Source organism: Durio zibethinus, chromosome 12, assembly GCF_047325235.1.
Source record: "Durio zibethinus cultivar Kanyao isolate XHJ-2024 chromosome 12, ASM4732523v1, whole genome shotgun sequence".
NCBI classification, from domain to species: Eukaryota; Viridiplantae; Streptophyta; class Magnoliopsida; order Malvales; family Malvaceae; genus Durio; species Durio zibethinus.
The window spans coordinates 19,091,742-19,110,352 of record NC_143173.1 but is presented as its reverse complement, the minus strand read 5'-3'; positions in this window follow the sequence as shown (position 1 = coordinate 19,110,352).

The window sequence follows — 18,611 nt, the reverse complement described above, 5'->3', positions numbered from 1 at the left end:
TAGATTATGTTTATTATTAATAATATAATAATATTTATTAATATTATTTATTAATATAATACTTGTAACATCATTATAACGGTTTAATTATAATTTATATGAATAGTGCGTGTGTAACAACAATGTCAAATTATTTTTTAAAAAATTAAAAATATCTTTTTTTTTTTGTTTTTAATAATTTTTAAAACTTTTCAAAATTTTATTTTCAATTTTTAAAAACAAAAAACAAAAATAACTTACTAAACATGTTTTTGTTTTCAATTAAACAAAAAACGAAAACAAAAAATAAAAAGGTTACCAAACGACCTTTAAATTAACAATCAATATAAAACATATTTTATTGTACTAAAAAAGATAAGTTATATTAAATATTGGTTTTTTTTAATTAAATTTTATAAATAATTATCGTGACAATTGATAAGTAAAAGAGTTTAAAGTTATCACTCGAGTTAAATAAATTATTATAAATCTAAATAAAATAATTCCAATAATATAAAATTAAAATTTCTAGTTGTGTCCTTTTATATCTCAAAAATATTATCCACAACCATGTAACCTTTTCTTTTTTTTTTTTTTTGCAAAACATATACTTTTTATTCAACTCATTTTTTCTCTTTTGTCTAGCCATCTAAAATCTAATATTTTACGACAAATTTCAATTAAAATATATTTTTTTATCATTTCTTCTCTTAAAATTATGATTCCATTTTTTGGATAATTAGCATTATGATTACATTATCATTGAAAATTTAAATCACAATTGGAAAAAAAATGGTAATACCATTAAAGGTAGCTCAATTTAAAGTGGGTGAAAATTTTGATACCGTTAAAATTCTAAAACATTAAAAGTAAATACATAATTTTACTCTAAAGTTACTTTTTTAGTGGACTTATTTTTTATTTTGTAACTTATATAAAGGCGAATACATCACATATAAAATATGATTAAGTAAAATATACAATTATAATATTAATAGAGCTACAAAAGTGAGAAATTACAAACAAACATATTCTTTGTGAGTTTAGTATTATTTTTTTTTAATCCACCACTAACACAATCTAATAATGTTCTTTTTTTTTTTTTTTGAGCGGGGCCATGCTTGTTATTTTGAGATTGTGTGGAAAAGGTTGTGCATAGCAATCCCCTAAGAGGAAGTATCAACCACCCGTTGATGCAATTGCCTCTTAAACGACGTTTCACAGCTTATGTGTCACGAGTTACGAATCAATCTCTAAGTTCATATGATTTTAAGATTTAAACATAATTGATGTGAAATTTATGATTTTTTTTTAAATCATGATATTTTTTTTTATTTTAATGAAAGCCCACCATTTTCAATGATAAATAATTAGTATCTTTACAATTAATTTTGATATCATTTATCACAAATTGAGATTTAACTCATTCAATATTTTAGATTAACTTAATTATTACGATTTACATTTTTACGAGATATTTTTTATTTCAATTATTTTTTACCTCACGATTTTATCTTAAAAAAAATATTTTATATAAAAAAAAATAAACTTTTATATTTTATGATTAATTTTACTTTACAATCGATGTAAATTTCATGATTTCTTTCTATAAGACCGTGACACTACGAGTGCCCAATTGAAATCTATCTTTTTTCTATTCTTTCGTTTTTTCTACTTGTCTCTCTCTCAAGTCTTATTTAATAAACTAAATAATGCCATTTATGTCCTAAAAACTAAGATGTATAGCCCATGATCTATTTGAGAGAGGGGTGTATGGATTCACTTTTGTTATTTGGTTACATATTTTTTTTAAGAATGAAATTTACTTTAATTATTTAATTATTATTTTTTATATTTTATTTAAAAAATTCAATATCTAATATATTTTTACAATTTCCATTTTTAAAACAAATTTTTCGAATTTGTTTTTTAAATTTAAGAAAATAAAAAATAAAAAATATTTTCAAAATATAAAAATAAAAAAACAAAAATACACAACTTTTCTATAACTAATCTTAGTCAATGAAAAAAATTGAATGACCTAGGAACACCCGATTACTCTCCAAATTTTACAAATTTTACGGGATAGACGAAAATTTTAAAATAAATTTATTTTTTTCAATCCTTTTCTTTTATTGCGTATCATTTTCTTAACAAGTAAATTTAAACTATTTTTGTCTTTAACTCTTTAGCTTAATTATGGCTAAGGGCTCTCTTAAAACATAAAGGTTTTGTTTGGAATTTCCTCCCCTTCTTGCATCCCTATGAGCTATGCTTGTACCAAATAAAAATTAATTTTTTTTAATTAAGTAAATTTAAGGCTACAAGGTAAAAGATATTTTAAAATTATAATTTAATAATTATTTAAAATTTTATTATAATTAATCAAATTTTTAATCTTTTATTTCGATTTAATTAAATTCTTAAATAAACAAAATTTAATCACATGATAAAATTTAATTAATTAATTACAATCAATTGAATCTATACAAGAATATAAGAGAAAGACAGAAAATAGAGAAAGAATTTAATTTAATTTAATTTAATTTTTAAATATATTAATTATCGCATGATAAATTTTTAAAATTTTTTAAACTTATTTCTTCCGTTTTTGGCTATTCAGGTGAAAACATTGGAAGAGCACAAAAAGTTGGTGGAGAAGATCATAAAACGAAATCTGAAGTGTCAAAAGAGGATAGATGCTGCTAGCATTGATTATGAATGCCCTGAAATTGTAAAAATCTGCCTTTTCTGTCTTTTACTTGCTTTATTCTTTACTGGTGCAAGTGGACAATCTTTGGGAACACTTAGGTTGCTTGTGTATGAACATTTAGTAGTAGGACTCTCCTGTTCAATAATTTGGCATGAAACAGTTAAACATATGGGCCTGTTGTAGCTTTAGTTACAGAAGGTATGGTTCTCAATCAGGAGAACTTGTTTAGAGCTTTAAATTGTGCATAAAAGTCCACTGTGTCTGGAATATTTTGTGCCACTTGCATCTCACTTAAGGCATCTACATTGTTGATCCTTCATGGATTTGACATGGAATATGAAATTGGACAAGGAGCTCAACATTCATCCTGGTTTAGCCTTGTACACTCCATTCCTCCGTTCTTTTTTCTCCTTCCTATCTCTTTTTGCTTTTGAATTCACGTCTCATCTTGGACAACTGATCTTGTAGGGAGGATTTACTTCTTATGAACAGGGGAATTCAATATAGAATTGAAATTTGAACACCGCACTTTCTTGTAGAAAAAAAAAGCAGGTTTTATAATTTGTTTGTGGTTTTAGCATATTTCTATGTACGTCAAAGGTATTAAGAATCAAGGTTTTGGTTAGTGTAACATATTAAAAATTATTTCTTTGCTTGGAAAACCTAATTAACAGATTGTCTGTCAGCATATCTAATTCTAAAATTTCCCACTAGCCTTCTAGCATGTTGCTTCTTGAAAATTTATCATACTAGGCTTAAAACATTTTTAATTAAAGGTGTAATTTTTTTTTATTTCAGTTGAAGGGGCATTTTAACTTGGTCCTTCCTCTTTTTTGAGTTGTGATCTGGCAGCCATTGTTATGAATGTAGTGACTGTAATCATGATATAGTTTCAGCATTCGCTCGTTTGACAGTTTGACTTACGATTGCCTTGAATCAAACATGCTTAACATGAATTATAAATTATTATTAGTTGTCAACAGCATATTTTATATGGGTTAATGTGTAAATTGCCCCTTAACTATATTACTTTTCACGTTTTGGTACTTTTAGGAAGAAAAAAAAAATCACGATTTGGTTGTCCAACTTTCTTTCTTTCATGTCATTTATCCCAGACATCAACTCTATTAATAATACGTTGATGTGGAAAAAAATCAACGAATACAATCATGATACATGACACAATTTCATTAGTCAATATCTGCCATGTCATCATTTTATCTAACACCATTAGTTAATGATTCAAAGTGCCAGACAGAAGCTAAGTCAAATTACCAAATCATGAAAAATGATATAGTTTAGAGACCAATTTACACATTAACTCTTTTATATTGTATATAGTCTGTTAATTCATTGCATCTTACTATATTTTGTTTTTGGATCATGAGTTCTTTTTTTCTTTCGACACACACTGATTGAGAATTTTGCAGGTGGGTAGCATTCAGCCTGTTCCAAAGAAGATAAAGTTTGATGAAGATTAGGCACAGTGATGCAGTTATGTTATCCAGCCGTTTGTGTGGTAGGAAATTTCTGATTGTTGAATTTCGTATAAACAGCATTCACAGAAATGCCGTCTCACCATGTGGAATTCAATGGCTTCCTCAAAAGTCTCCTGAGAAGCTCAAAATTTTTGAAGTTCAATGTGTATTTTAGCGGTGGACAAGCTTTATACCTTTTTATGTTACATTTATTATGTTTGCTCTTGTCAGACCCTTGTTGGAATCAATGTTGCCAGACCTGTGGCAATGGCAACTTGTTAGATCAATCATTGTTCACCTGGCAGTTTTAAAATGAAAGGGTGATATGTCATAAAAAAATGATATGAAGCAATATAATTTAAAATTTTAATAAAAATTGAGTTTGAAAAATATAAAAAATTATGTTGTGATAGGTGTATCAATATGGTAATTTTTTGGGTTTATTACGATTCCTGTTTAATAATGCTAAACCACCAAACATGACATGTTTGAATACGCGTTTAACATGTGAAATATCCGAGTGGCTTTCGTCAAATGGCTTTGGTCAAAAGGAAGACACAGAATCTTCTACTGGAAGTAACTATTTGACTGTTGTCACTGCTTCACTTCCATGATCACTGACAGCACTTTTCTCAAGGAGTGATTTGCCAATTTAGTTTAATTTAGGGTTTAGTTTAATTTAGTTTAAAACGGCAACGACAAATTATATTTACTCCATGAAAAATTTACATTTTGGCTCAATTGGATTATATTTTACAATGTCAACAACATGAACCACTAGTCATTCTTGATAATTCACTCAAGCTCCAACACAAACAATCCAAACCAGGAGCTATTGATAAATCCATTAGTCATTCTTGGTATCCAAACTACCCAAACTCAAGTATTTGCCATCTCCCAAATTCCAGCATTCCAACTTTTGAAATACTTGTAGGTGGCAAACAAATAAATTTAAACGAATTTGGTTTCGGATATTTAAAATTTAAATCATTTAAAATTCAAATCATTTCATATTTAAATCATTTCAAGTTTAAATTAAATTAAGATTTAGATCCTTTCAAATTTGAATTGAATGCTGATTAATTTATTTTTAGATTTTATATAAACTGTAACTATTTCAACATAATTTTAATTTGGAATGAATTCCATTTCTTTTTTTTTTTTTTTTTTTGGGTTTGAGTATTTTAGAAGTCAAGTAATTTAAATTCGATTCATTTCGAATTTAGATTTTACTGAATATGAATTTTAAACTTTTTTGTCTTATTGAGTTCAATTTTTCAGACTGTTTTAAGAATTTGGTTTCTTTTTATCATATCTAAATACTTGAAGTGCCGAAAAAAAGGGCAAGTATTCCGGCAATATAACTATTGAGATACTTGGAATGCCCATGAGTAAGCCAACTTAATCCACTAATCTAGCTTCCATTATCAAATCTTTGAAATTTTGGTCAGGCTTGCTGTGCTTTCTCACAGTTTATCTTGAATCTGTAATAAAGACATTGTTTTGTTGTTAAAGATAACATAAGCAAATTACTGAAACAACAACTAATTAGGGCCGATGACAACTTGAGTAATAGGCAATGCAAATTGAAATTTTGGAATAAGTGGCCAACGTGGTAATGACTCCAAGGCAGCTGGTAATGAGGTGGTTACCAACTTTGAGACTATTGTTAGAAGAATTCTAGCATCATGGGCAGTGAATAAAACAGTTTCTAAACGGTTGATGTCCAAATTTGTTGTGATTATCCATGGTAAAGTACTTGCCAAGCAAAGATGCATGTTATGTGGCATCGGAGTTGGTGTTCAGGTATCCACTCATACGTTCAAGTTAGTATTTCATTTAACGAGGAAAGATAAATGAAGTGGGAATGAAAAGAGCGAGATAATATGGATGATGAAGAACGCATTACCTTCGTACATATGGTGTATTGAATATCGAAACTACTATATTGTCCCTAGTGTAGTTTATGGGCATACAATAGTTTTCATCGTCTAAAGGTTAGTTTAACATTGTTGTTGTGATTGGGAAAATTTTGGATTAAAAAAATGTGGTAAAAAATATAATTAAGAATTTTAAATTTTTAGAATTATTATGAAAAAAATATCGTGAATAATTGAAATATTTAAAATTATATGTATAAAATAGAAAAATGTTATAAATATAAAGATAATAAAATAATTTTCTATCCCAAACATAAATTTTTACCACAAATATTTCTTGAGTAGCTTTTTGGTTTGAATTGAAAAACAAAGTTTTTTAGACTCGAAAGCCAAAACTTGTTATATATTTGGGGTCAAAAGTAATTTTTGAACGTAAAAATTATTTTAAAAAATAATACTAAACGAGGCTTTAATTTTAGAGTTCAAGTTTGATATTCTAATTATATAAAGATTTGGGTCCATAATGTTGGATAAGAAAAAAAAAAAAAACATTAGTATTAGTATTGCGGCTTTCTTTACATAAAAAAATCATTCTCTAACTTTTGTTTTTTTAACTAATGCGGAATTTTTAAATGTAAACAGCGGAAATAAATCATCTTTAATTTTATTATTGAGCAGTACTAATTTACTTTTAGGTCATGAAGGATTATATTATATATATAAATTGTATATATACTATTTAATTCATACTATACTCCATACGTATCGTACTATACGATTAAATTCATAACAAAATAAATATTTATTTATATAAAAATCAATTTTATCATGAGTTATTATAAAATAAAATTTATGCAAACTTCATCTTCATTCTTATATATTTAAAAGCAAATTGTATATTTTGAATATCAAAATTTATTAAAACATAATTTTAAATATTATGTGTTAAAAAATATTAATTACGTGTAAAATAAATATAAGTGTATACATGATCACTAATACAAAATTTAATTATATATATAATAAAGAATTATATGTATATATAAAGTTGAAAAAATAGATCTCATATAAATATATAAGTCAAAATTTTTGATGCAAAGGAAAAAATCCAATGTGGATAATCTATTATTTTGATATATGAATGGCTTTAAACAATTATCAATATCCTACTTTTAATTATCTTGATTTGATTTTACATAAATTTTAAAATATTTGAACGTATTAATTATATTTATTTTCATTTAAAATTTAAATTGACTTATTTCTTACTTCTAATAAAATATCTTAAATTATAAATAGAGTATTAAAACAAACATAAACATGTTGAAATTATTTTTCAAATGAATCCATTTAATTATGCCTATTCAATTTACATGTTAGTAAAGCCTCCTTAGTTTCTATTGCACAAAAAAGAAACACTATTGTAAATGGGGTATTTTGGTGTAATCTAGCATTAATTAGGAGGCTATTCTCCTATTCCATTAGCTTTAAATCAAGGTAAACTTAACATGTTCTCTCCACAAATCCATTTTGTTTTTCTTTTTCAAACATTTATATTTCAAATTAGGAGTGTTTCAATTAGTTTAAATTTGCGCCATTTTCATGAAAGAAAAATGAAGCTAAAAACAAAATGTGCACTTATTATTATTATTATTATTTTACAATTTTTATCTTTATTTTTTGGTAGTTCTTTTTTCTAAAGTCACAAGTATTATATGAGATTTGCCTTAAACATGAAATTTTATTTAAGGGTTAAATATATCTTTGGCCTTTAAACTTTCAAATTTTTGTCACAAATAGTATCTAAAGAAATTTTTGTCATATTAATATCTAAATTTTTAAAATATTATCACATTAATACTTCGGATTAACTTAGTTTGTCAATCTTACTGATGTAGCATCAACATCCAATAACGTGTAGACACATGTAAAAGAAAAATTCAGTTAGCATCATATAATCATTACCACATAAGCCTTAAAAAGAGAAGTTCAATAAAATTTTTAAAAAATTGAAAAATTCTCAAAAAATATTAAAGTTTTTTAAAAATTTCTAAATTTTTTAAAAATTTTTAAAACCTTTAAAAAATTCAAAACAATTTTTAAAAAATTAAAAATTCTAAAATACTATTAAAAATTTTAAAAATTTGTAAAAACTTTTAATTGCAAAAAATTAAAAAAATTTTAAATTTTTTTTTCAAAATTCTTAAAATTTTAAAACTAAAAAAAAAATTCAAAAAAATTTTAAAATTTTCTCAAAAAAATTTAAAATTTATAAAACGTTAAAAATATGAAATATTTTTATAAATTATAAAAATTATCATAATTTGAAAAAATTTTAAAATTTTGACAATTTTTAAAAATCAAAACAATAAAAAAATAAATTTTATAAAAAATAAAACTATATAAATTTTAAAAAAATTTATAAAATCTTTTAGAAAATTTTTAAGTTTCCTAGATTATTTTTGAATTTTTAAAAATTTTCTTGAATTTTTAGAATTTCTTTAGAATTTTAAATTTCTCTAATTTTTTTTAAAATTTTAAAAAGTTTTTAGATTTTTTAAAATTTTAAAATTTTTTTTAAAAAATATTTTATATATTTGATAAATTTTTAAATTTTAAAAATTAAAAAAAAATTAAAAGTTTTAGAATTTTTTAATTTTTTATATTTTGAATTTTTTTAAAATTATTTTAGAATGTTTAGAACTTTTGAAAAATTATTAGAATTTAAAAAAAATTTTTAGAACTTTTAAGATATTTTATTGAAAAATTTAAAATTTTTTTAGAATTTTTAGAATTTCTTAAAATTTTTGGAATGTTTTAGATTTTTTTTGAAGTTTTTAAAATTTTTAAATTTTTTTGTAATTTAAAAAAAAAGTTAGAACTTTTAAGAATATTTTTAAATATTTTATGAAAATTTCTTTTTTATGTGGACATTGCAATGATGATTTAACAATGACTAAACTTTTTTTATACGTGTCAGCATCTTATTAGATATTCATATTACGTTAACAAAGTTTACTAACGGGGTTAGTTCGAGGTAGTAACGTGATAACAATATGAAGGTTCAAATACCAATATGATAGAAAAATGTTTTAAGTACTAATGTGATAAATTTTTTATAGTTTAAAGGCCAAATATGTATTTAACATTTTATTTAATTATTTAAAAGTGCAATTATTGAGTTTTTGTTTTCCAAACTTAATTTCTCAATTTGTTTATACTTCAATTTATTGTTTTTTGCTTTAAAGTGAAAATATCAAAATTAATATTATTATGATACCATTGTCAATTCTTTTTCTTTTTTTTTTTTAAATTTCTCTTACTGAAATATATAATTATAATATGCTAGACACACGACTATTTTATTTATTTGTGTGCTAGATAAGGAAAAAGGTAAAAAGAAAGGAGAAGCCAAGGACAAAAAAAAAATGGTTCTTAGAAGCAAAAAATGCAAGTACAATGTTTGGTTGACAAGTACGTGGTATTGCTGTTGTTGTGGATTGACATTGTTGGCAAACATTATGTTGTTGTTGTTTGGTAACTTACGGTTTTTCCTTATGTTATTGCAATAAAGAGGGAGGCTATGAAAGCCAAGCAGTTTGGGCCTACTATGAGGGTTCTCTTATTAAAAGCATGCATTCAGTGCTTGAGCCAATCCTTATGCTAAGGGTAGAAAGGGTAAAAAGTAGGTAAAATGCTAAGTTTATGAACGACTAGGAGAGAGTGAGGGGTTGGGAGTGCCAAACATTAAAGGCCCTTTTAAGAGTAATTATTGTTTGTGTTATTGACTTGTTTTGTCTGTTGACTGATTCTAATTGTTGTGCTTTTGTTTTACAGAGATGGATCATGCTGTGAAGCTTTAAAGAGTCATGAACCAAGAGAAGCAAAACATCTATGCACTCTAACCCTCTCTTGCCAAGAGACAAGACATGAAGAGTTTTAGTGCACCAGTTATTGTGCCAATTGCTCTTACACCAATGTTGTTTGCCCTTATGACCACAAAGGCACCAACTACTACTTTTGTTGCCTTTTCACCGCCTAAAGCCCTAACCAAGGTGTCCCAACCTATAATAGCTGCGCCTAAGCCTACAAGAACAAAGGTTGCCATTGTCCTTACCGCGTTAACTCCTACTGCAATGTTGCTTCTTCCACCATCAATTAGCATATCCTTGGTGATGAGAACTGAACCTAACAAGCTTACTAATAAGTAACTAAAAGCCGGTCTTAAGGTTGTTGCTTTGTCTATAGGGTATTTTGGTGACTAGTTGGATAGAATGACCTTCATAAACTTCATCGCAATAAATGAAAGGCCACTCACTTTGTTCTTCACGAAGGCTACTTGCTTGTAGGCTATTACTAGCCTTTCCAAGTTTGCCAAAGAGAAAGTGCAAAATTTTCCCCTATTCAGTAACCTTCAAACTGAGTTATGTCTGATTGCGAAAGTAAGGAATTTGATGGTAGTATGTTGAAGTCGTTTGAACTTTTGCTTGTTTTCAAGTAAAATAAAACTTAGTTAGATTAGAATACACATGCTTAAACTAATCATATAAACTTTAAATAATCAGATTCTCATAAATTCTTCAAAAATTGTATTATGAATATAACTTAGACATAATTTAAACACCAAGACTCATTCAAGAGTTATTTTCCTTTAAATTGCAATTTTCATGTGTGTGTGTAAATAATTTATCCCATATCAATGCAAAACATTCAACTAAAGTTACGCTAACATGAAATTAACACAAAATCTTAAAAGCATGCACAAATTTCATAAGTTTGCTTTTCACATACTCTTTCCACATATAGTCACACTTAACCAAAGATGAATAGGTCTTTATTAAGCTTGTAATATCAGACTAGGGTTAAGACATGATAAAAAAAAATTTAGGCTCATAACCCTTACACATGCATTATTTATGATATTTTTCTTTGATGAGAAAGCTTTTAAGAATTGAATAGCCCAAACTTAAGTTCTTCTTTCTTCTTTTTTTTTTCTTTTCTTCTCAAAAAATAACTTTTAATGATTTGCACATATATCTTGTTGTTTTTATGTTTTCACCCTTGTTTTCTCCCTTTTTGAATTTTGTTTTTTTTTTGTTTGAAAACATTTTTTAGCTTTTTTTTTCTTTGTCGGCAACAAAATTTGCACATTGTTTTCTTTTCAAACTCCACCATTCCATCCCAATAAAACATAGCCTCATATTGATTTAATTGATCTATATACATATAAAGTAAGGTAGAAAGATAAAGATAATAAATTAAAATGATGGCTAATTCATGCAGGTTAAAACAAAGAAAAGATATATAGTAGGCTTAAAAGGGGTGACGAAGGATATTCATAATAAAGGTAAATTTGAAAGGCTTAAACAAATTCTAAAATTGGAACATAACTTCAAAGATGAATATAATCGCATATCTACATAAGCTTTAACTAAACATGCATACATCTCAATGATAATGACTAAGTTCTCAAAACGTTAAAAATATCACAATTAAAAAAAAATAAATTTTAAAAATCATATTATGTTTTCACTATATTCATTTTTTTCTAATAAGCTATAACCAAAGTCAATTAAAGTTTTATCATTTGACTATGAGAAAATAAACAAAGAAAGTAATATAATGATTCTAAATATGATAATTTAAACTCAAAAACTAAAAATTTTAAAAAATTTAAACAAATTTTGAACAAATTTTCTCTCTTCCCAACTTGAATGACACATTGTTCTCAATGTGTAAAAAATATAACAATAAAGTATTAAAGGAAAAAAAGATACCCCCCTAATTCATCAAGAACTAATTCCAAAATTTGGAATTGTAAGAATTCTCCAAGTGTAGTACATTAACCTAGTTTTCTATTTTTTGTTACTATAAAGCAAAAGTAAACAAATCAAACAATTATCTATTCCTAATGAAAACTAAAATAAAGAAATCTAATCCTAAGTATGAAAAACTTGAAAACTAAAACTTGGATTACCTCTCAAAAAATACTGAGTTATAGTCAATCAGTTTAACTATGTAAAAAATCCTCATTTAAGGTAGTTTGAATGCCCTAAAGATGGATAGATGTACATAGTGTACCACCTTAGTAAGAACTTAAGCCCAATATTCCTATTCATAAAAACCATAATTATTAGTTAATTTCAAAATATAGCAAAATTTCTTTTTCTGTGGTTTAAAAATATTAAAGGATGTCACTTGTTGATGTTTGTTAATCTTTTGGATTTGAACTTCCATAATAAACTATCCTTCCATGACTTTTTATCTTGATACTTTTCATTCACCATAATCTTTTCTTCAATAAACTCAAGTGGTGTAGGCTTTTCAATATCCTTTTCACTTGTAAGATTTTCAACTACACTTTCTTCTTCAATAAGCTCAGGTGGTGAAGGTTTATCCTCTTAGACTTGTTGATTTTCTCTCATAATTTATTTTTTAATGAAATTAGGTGGTGCATTCTTTTCAACATCTTTTTCATCCATCATAAGGGTGATTGCTTCAAAATCTTTTTAGCTTTCTTCCAACATAATAGATTCAATATCATTAGGTAAAGTCTCATGGGAAAAGTTATTGATAACGCTAACAATCTAACCCACTTGGTCCTCAAGATTTCAGATTGATGCTTCTTGGTTCTAAATCAATACCCTTTGATCTTGAATTATACAATAAAACATTACTTCCAAAAATGGCTTTTTTTATTGAGATGAAACTTGATAAACAAAATCACTTGAATGCATTTGCTCTAAAGAAGATAATGGGAGTTTTTTATTACTATTCCAAGAAGGATTTTGATGACTTTCCCAATTTGAATTGTAGAAAATAAGACATTTTTCACTAGCATGGCTCTCTCCATATATTTCATAATAAATAAAGGGACTTTGAATGACATTTACTCCAAAAGTATTGAATTTTTCATACTGCCATTGATACTTATTGGAAGCCATTCTTCTAGTAGTTCATAAGTTTCCTTAATAAACTTTTTCATTAAAGCTCTTCCATTTACAGTATCAACAATAGTTTTAGTTGAGTCAACCAAACCATTGTAGAAGGTGTGTACTTGAAACCATATTGGTAACCCATGGTGAGGACATCTTTGAAGCAAGTTTTTATATCTTTCTCATTCTTCATAAAGAGATTTAGAGTCACGTTGCCTAAAAGATATAATGTCATTCCTCATTCTCATTATTTTTGCTATTGGAAAGAATTTTGATAAGAACTTATGAGCTAATTCATCCCATGTAGTAATAGAATTTGAAGGAAGTGATATTAGCCAATTTCTTATTTTGTCTAAGAGTGAGAATAAGAAAAGCTAAAAGCGGATGGCATCATCAATAATACCATTATATTTGAATATATTATAAATCTTCAAAAAGATGATAATATGTACATTCGGATTGTCATAGGGTAAACCTTCAAATTGTACTGACTTCAAGATCATTAGGATAACATTTGGATCAATCTCAAAGCTATCAACTTCAATTTCGAGCCTCATATTGCTTGATTAGATGTCACCTACTCGAGGTATGGCATAATCTCCTTGGCTCCCAAGATATGCCATACTATCTTACATTAAGAAAATAAAAAAAATAGAAATAAGAAAAAGAAAAATGGCATGAATAACAATTAGGCATGCTTAATATCTATATTAGCATTAAATTGTACCAATCATTGACAACGGTGCCAAAAACTTGATTGAAAATCTGTAAGTGAACAAATCATACAAGTACTTAGTAAAGATCATTCTCACATGGATTATAAATAGAGTTAATCCTACAGAGATTGTAAATAGAGTTAATACTAAATATCAAAATTATAACACCTTAATTATATTAAGACAAATTGAAGCTAATATACAAGAACTAAATTAAACTACTTAACTAATCAAATCTAATATAACAACTTAAGAAATTGAATTATCATCTAAAGATATTGAATTAACTAAAATTGAAACTAAAATTAAACTTAACAAACTTAATTTAACTCATGAAACATTAAGAATAGCAAATTAAACCTAATCTAACATGCTTGAATCATAAACAATGTAGAAAATTTTAAATTGCAACTAACAAAATAGAACCTGAGCAAATTAAACTTTTAATTATGCATAAACATTAAACATAATCTACTAACTTGAAATCATTACTTGCGCAAGTAAATTTAACTTAAGAAACCTTAAAGCAAACTAAAGCATAACTAAATTAACCTTAAATTATATGAACTGAACTTAAATTAAATTAAAACAACAAATTAAACTAAATAGCAAGAATAGAAAATTAAAGAGCTTGATTTTATTGAAATCAAAACAAAATTTAAATTGCTTGAAAACTTAAATTAAACTTGCAGAAATTTAAATTAACTTAAAAGAAACTAAATCAAATTAAAAACTTAAGAAAAAATGCAAGAAAGCTTAAAAAAATAATGGCCGGTCTGTCACCCCAAGCTTTAAACTAAAAAGAACTTGAAATAACAAGAAAACAAAAAAAAAAAAAAAAACACTTTAAAGCTATAGGATGGGTTGCTATCCCAACCATGATTTTTTTTTAATGGCTAAGCTAGTTATTTATAAAACAAGAATACGAAGATGGTGGCTAGGGCTTTCTTCAAGAGAAAAGAATGCTTTGTAATTACTTTTAAATTCTTGGCAGACTTTTGAATAAGAACTCCAACTTGGCTTTAACTTTTTTTTTGACCTTTCTTGAATTAGGTTTGAATTTTGAAATCAATTGGTCTCAGATTAGTTTCTTAGATCTTGAACTTATACTTCTTGTTAAAAAGTTCTTTGAGAAAAAGAAAGTAAAATTCTAAGTTGTGTTTTCCTCATGTGTTGCCTCTTTTTTAAGTACTCTTCTATCTTCATGCAAATCCTACCAAAATACTCATTCAAAATAGGATTTTCAAATCAACTTAAGAAAATCAACTCTAAATAGGATATCTAAGTATATCTCCTAATCAAGATAGGAATTCTAAGTCAAAGTGGGATTTTCAAATCAAAGTGGGAAAACCTTCTTGAAACAGGAAAACTAAGGGTTATTTAGACTTTTTCAAGTATAAATAGAACTTCCAAGTTATCATGACACATAAGCCTCTAAGTTATCTCTTGGCTAATGAAAAAAGACTTGTTGCCGTATTATCTATTAGTAATCTTATCAATGTGTGCCTACATAAAACACTATGGATTTGAATTTAACTTGAACTTACATATTTATCCCTAATCATAGCCAAACATCCCTTACATAATTTTTGCATGAAATTTTTAAATTTTTCATCAAGATTCAACAATTCTTACACTTTAATCCTTAGGTTTAGCTAAGCAAATATTGCATAAATTCATCAATCCAACTTTAAGATTTTCAAGAATCAATAAAAAAACATTAAAAACAATCCAATATTACTCTAAATGTACCAAGAATCATCCAAAATTGATCAAGAAAATCCAAGATTCTTTAAGATTTACCAAAATTCCATTTTTTTTTAGGGTTTCTTACAAAATAGTAAATTAAGCACATTAGAGTAAAAAGAAGCTTATTTTTTTTAAGAACTAAGCAGAATTCTTTTATTTAAACACTAAAAACAAGTCTAAATAACTTTATTTTATAAAATTATTATTGCACTGCTAATGTGTATGACTGGTTTCGATTTGTTCTTGTGTTTGTTGTAGTATTTAGCAAATAAGTGGGCTTATATAAGCAGGTGAGGTTATTGGTGGAGGAATTACGAGCCAAGATAAAAGACTTGTAAAAAAAGGGTAAGAGAAGGGTTGACTAAGAAGCCTTAGTAAAAAAAAAAGATGCTTCCATTGAAGGGCTAGAGAACCTTACTGCCATTTATTTGAAAAACAATTGAAGAGTTGAAAGTGTAGCTAAGGGATACCACTGGTAGGAATTTGTCCTTATAACTACTGTTGGACAGAACTAGTGTTAGCCTAAAAGAGGTAAAAGGGAGAGGAATGCTAAGATGATTAAAAGATTAACAAGAAAATTAAGATGAAAAGGAAAGAGCTTGTAAGATGGGAAATCTGAAAATTTAGAGCAAAAAGAGTTTCCAGCTCAAAAGAAAATCGTTTAAAAAAAAAAGAAAAGGATTTTGATCGTGATGATGAGATGATTTGGCAAGTTAAAAAAGATGAGATTTTTAAAGTTATGGAGCTTCTGTTTGGAAGAGCATTCATAAGTGTCAAGACTTCTAAGACCTCTGGATATAGTGTTTAAGTCCTCAAAGCAAGATTCGTAAATCTTTCAAGATAAATTTATTCTAAAATCAAGATTTATAAGACTTCCAGACATAATTTTTAAGTCTTTTGAAAAATATTCACAAGTCTTCTGAGTTGAATATGTTTTAGTGCCGAGACTTCTAAGATTTTCAAGCATAATCTCTAAATCCTCCAGATAAAATTCGTAAACCTTTTGAGTTGAATCTATTTTAATATTGAGATTTATAAAACTTTTGAATGTAATCTTTAAATCCCTCGAACAAGATTCATAAGTTCTCTTGAAAAATAAAGGGATTAAATCTTGTAAAGATAGAAATGTGGAAAAAAAAAAAGAAGTTTTGATTTAAATTCCGTAAAGATACTTTGTTTTGAATTAGAAAGCTTGTTTCAATGGGGACTGTTTGCTTACATAAACAAACACAATAAGACAAAGAGGACATCAACAATCCCAGAAACAATTCACACAATGCACATCAGCAATCATCACAATAGAAAATAGCAACATAAAAATCTAGCAGACAGTCGCAAAATCCAGCAAAAAATCCCAAAAAGTAGTAGTTCGGTAGCCACCATAAACTCAATTCCAGATCATTAATCCTCAACACCAGGTTTTCCATCAAACCTAGATTCAACAAACTCAAACTCAGAAAACATAACCCACATACCCCTAGCAAAACAATTCATCCACAATTTGGTAAGGCTCTAGCAACACAATCAACAACAACTAATTACACACGAGCAAATGAAAAATACTTTCCATCGAGTAATTACAGAGACATTGTTTCCAGCAGTAAGGGTTCCATAATGTCCAATAGAAAAAAAAAAAAAAATTAAGAAAAAGTCTCCAAAAAGAAACTTGGCGGAGAGTTGTTTTTCGTCTTGATTTGTTTTTTATTTTTATTATTATTATTTTTTTGTCATTGGGGGTCAGTCGCCTAAAGAAAGACAAGAGGAAGAGGTGCTGTTGATTTTGGTTGACCATGGGGTGTGAGACTAGTGGTGGCTCTCGACAAAGATGTTTTCTTTTTTGAGGATTTCGGGTTTCATCAATTTTTGGTTTGGCGTTTAGGATCAATGAAAGAAAATTTCTGGTGGCTGTGAACAGGCAGAAAACAACTAAAAGGAATTTCAAGTGCTGGTTGAACCTAATTTAGGTTTTAGATATGTGTTTTTTGAGGAAGATATACAAAATTGGTGGCAAGGAAAGGAAAAGAGGAGTTGAAAGGGATCCTTTTAGTGAATTTTGGGAAAATTCCAACACGAACGAGCGACAGCTACTAGCGGAATATGACGGCCGTGGGTAGTGGCAAAGGAGGCAACAGGCCAGCCGCCAGCGATTAGAAAATTTTACAAGTGCACAGGCCTATCAAATAATTATAGTGACAAGAGAGTTGTCGTTCTTATGAGAATTAATTTAGGGGTTATCCTAGATCTAAGTATCAAAGTATAGCATATTAAGTTTTCAACCCTAGATGGCTCGATCAAATTCAAGAATTAACGAACAATCTATAATGGAAATGAAGTAAACAACAAGAATTGAACAAAAAGAACAATAACCAAATCAAAGGACTCAAAACAGAAAATTAACAAAGTGAAAACAACACCGAAAAAGTAAGCAAAAACGAAAAGTTAAATGCACGAAAAGTGAGTAAATGAAAATGAAAATGCATAGGAATGTCAAAGACAAAATATAAATGAACAAAGGCATCAATTTAAAACAAATCAAAGTAAAATACAGCAAGTAAAGAAAATTCAAAATAGAAAATTAAACAAACATGTAGCAAACTAAAAATCAAAGCCAAAAGAAAAGGATCAAAGCTTGATTCAAGCGAAAGATTACCTCATAGCCACTGTCACTACCTTGAAGAACCACTAACCTTCCTCAAAGCCTCACCAAACAGCCATAAATCATCAAGAAAACACCAATGACTTAACATGAAGGAAAGATTCTGGATCACACTCAACCATCTTCTGTTTTCTCTCAAATCTTAAGGTGTTTGGCTCTCAAACTTAGATGCAAGCTAGGTAACTAATGCAGAACAAGTAAATGAAAGATGAACCAAAAATAATTTCAAGAAGTCAAGGAATCAATGCAAAATGGCAACCAAAAACTGAATAGAGCAGTGTCTCCTCTAGTCAGCAGCAGCTCAAAACTTTAAAAAAAAATATTGCAAGAAATGTAGAATGAATTTTGAAGTGAAATTTTGCAAAAATGCAAATCAAGAAATAAAAAAAATGCATGTAAAATTTCGGAAAAAAAGGGACAAGAAAATCGTAGTGAAAAGCTTAAAAAACCGAATGAACATCAAAACAGGAAATCAAAAACAGCAAAGGAGATAAAAAGAAACTTG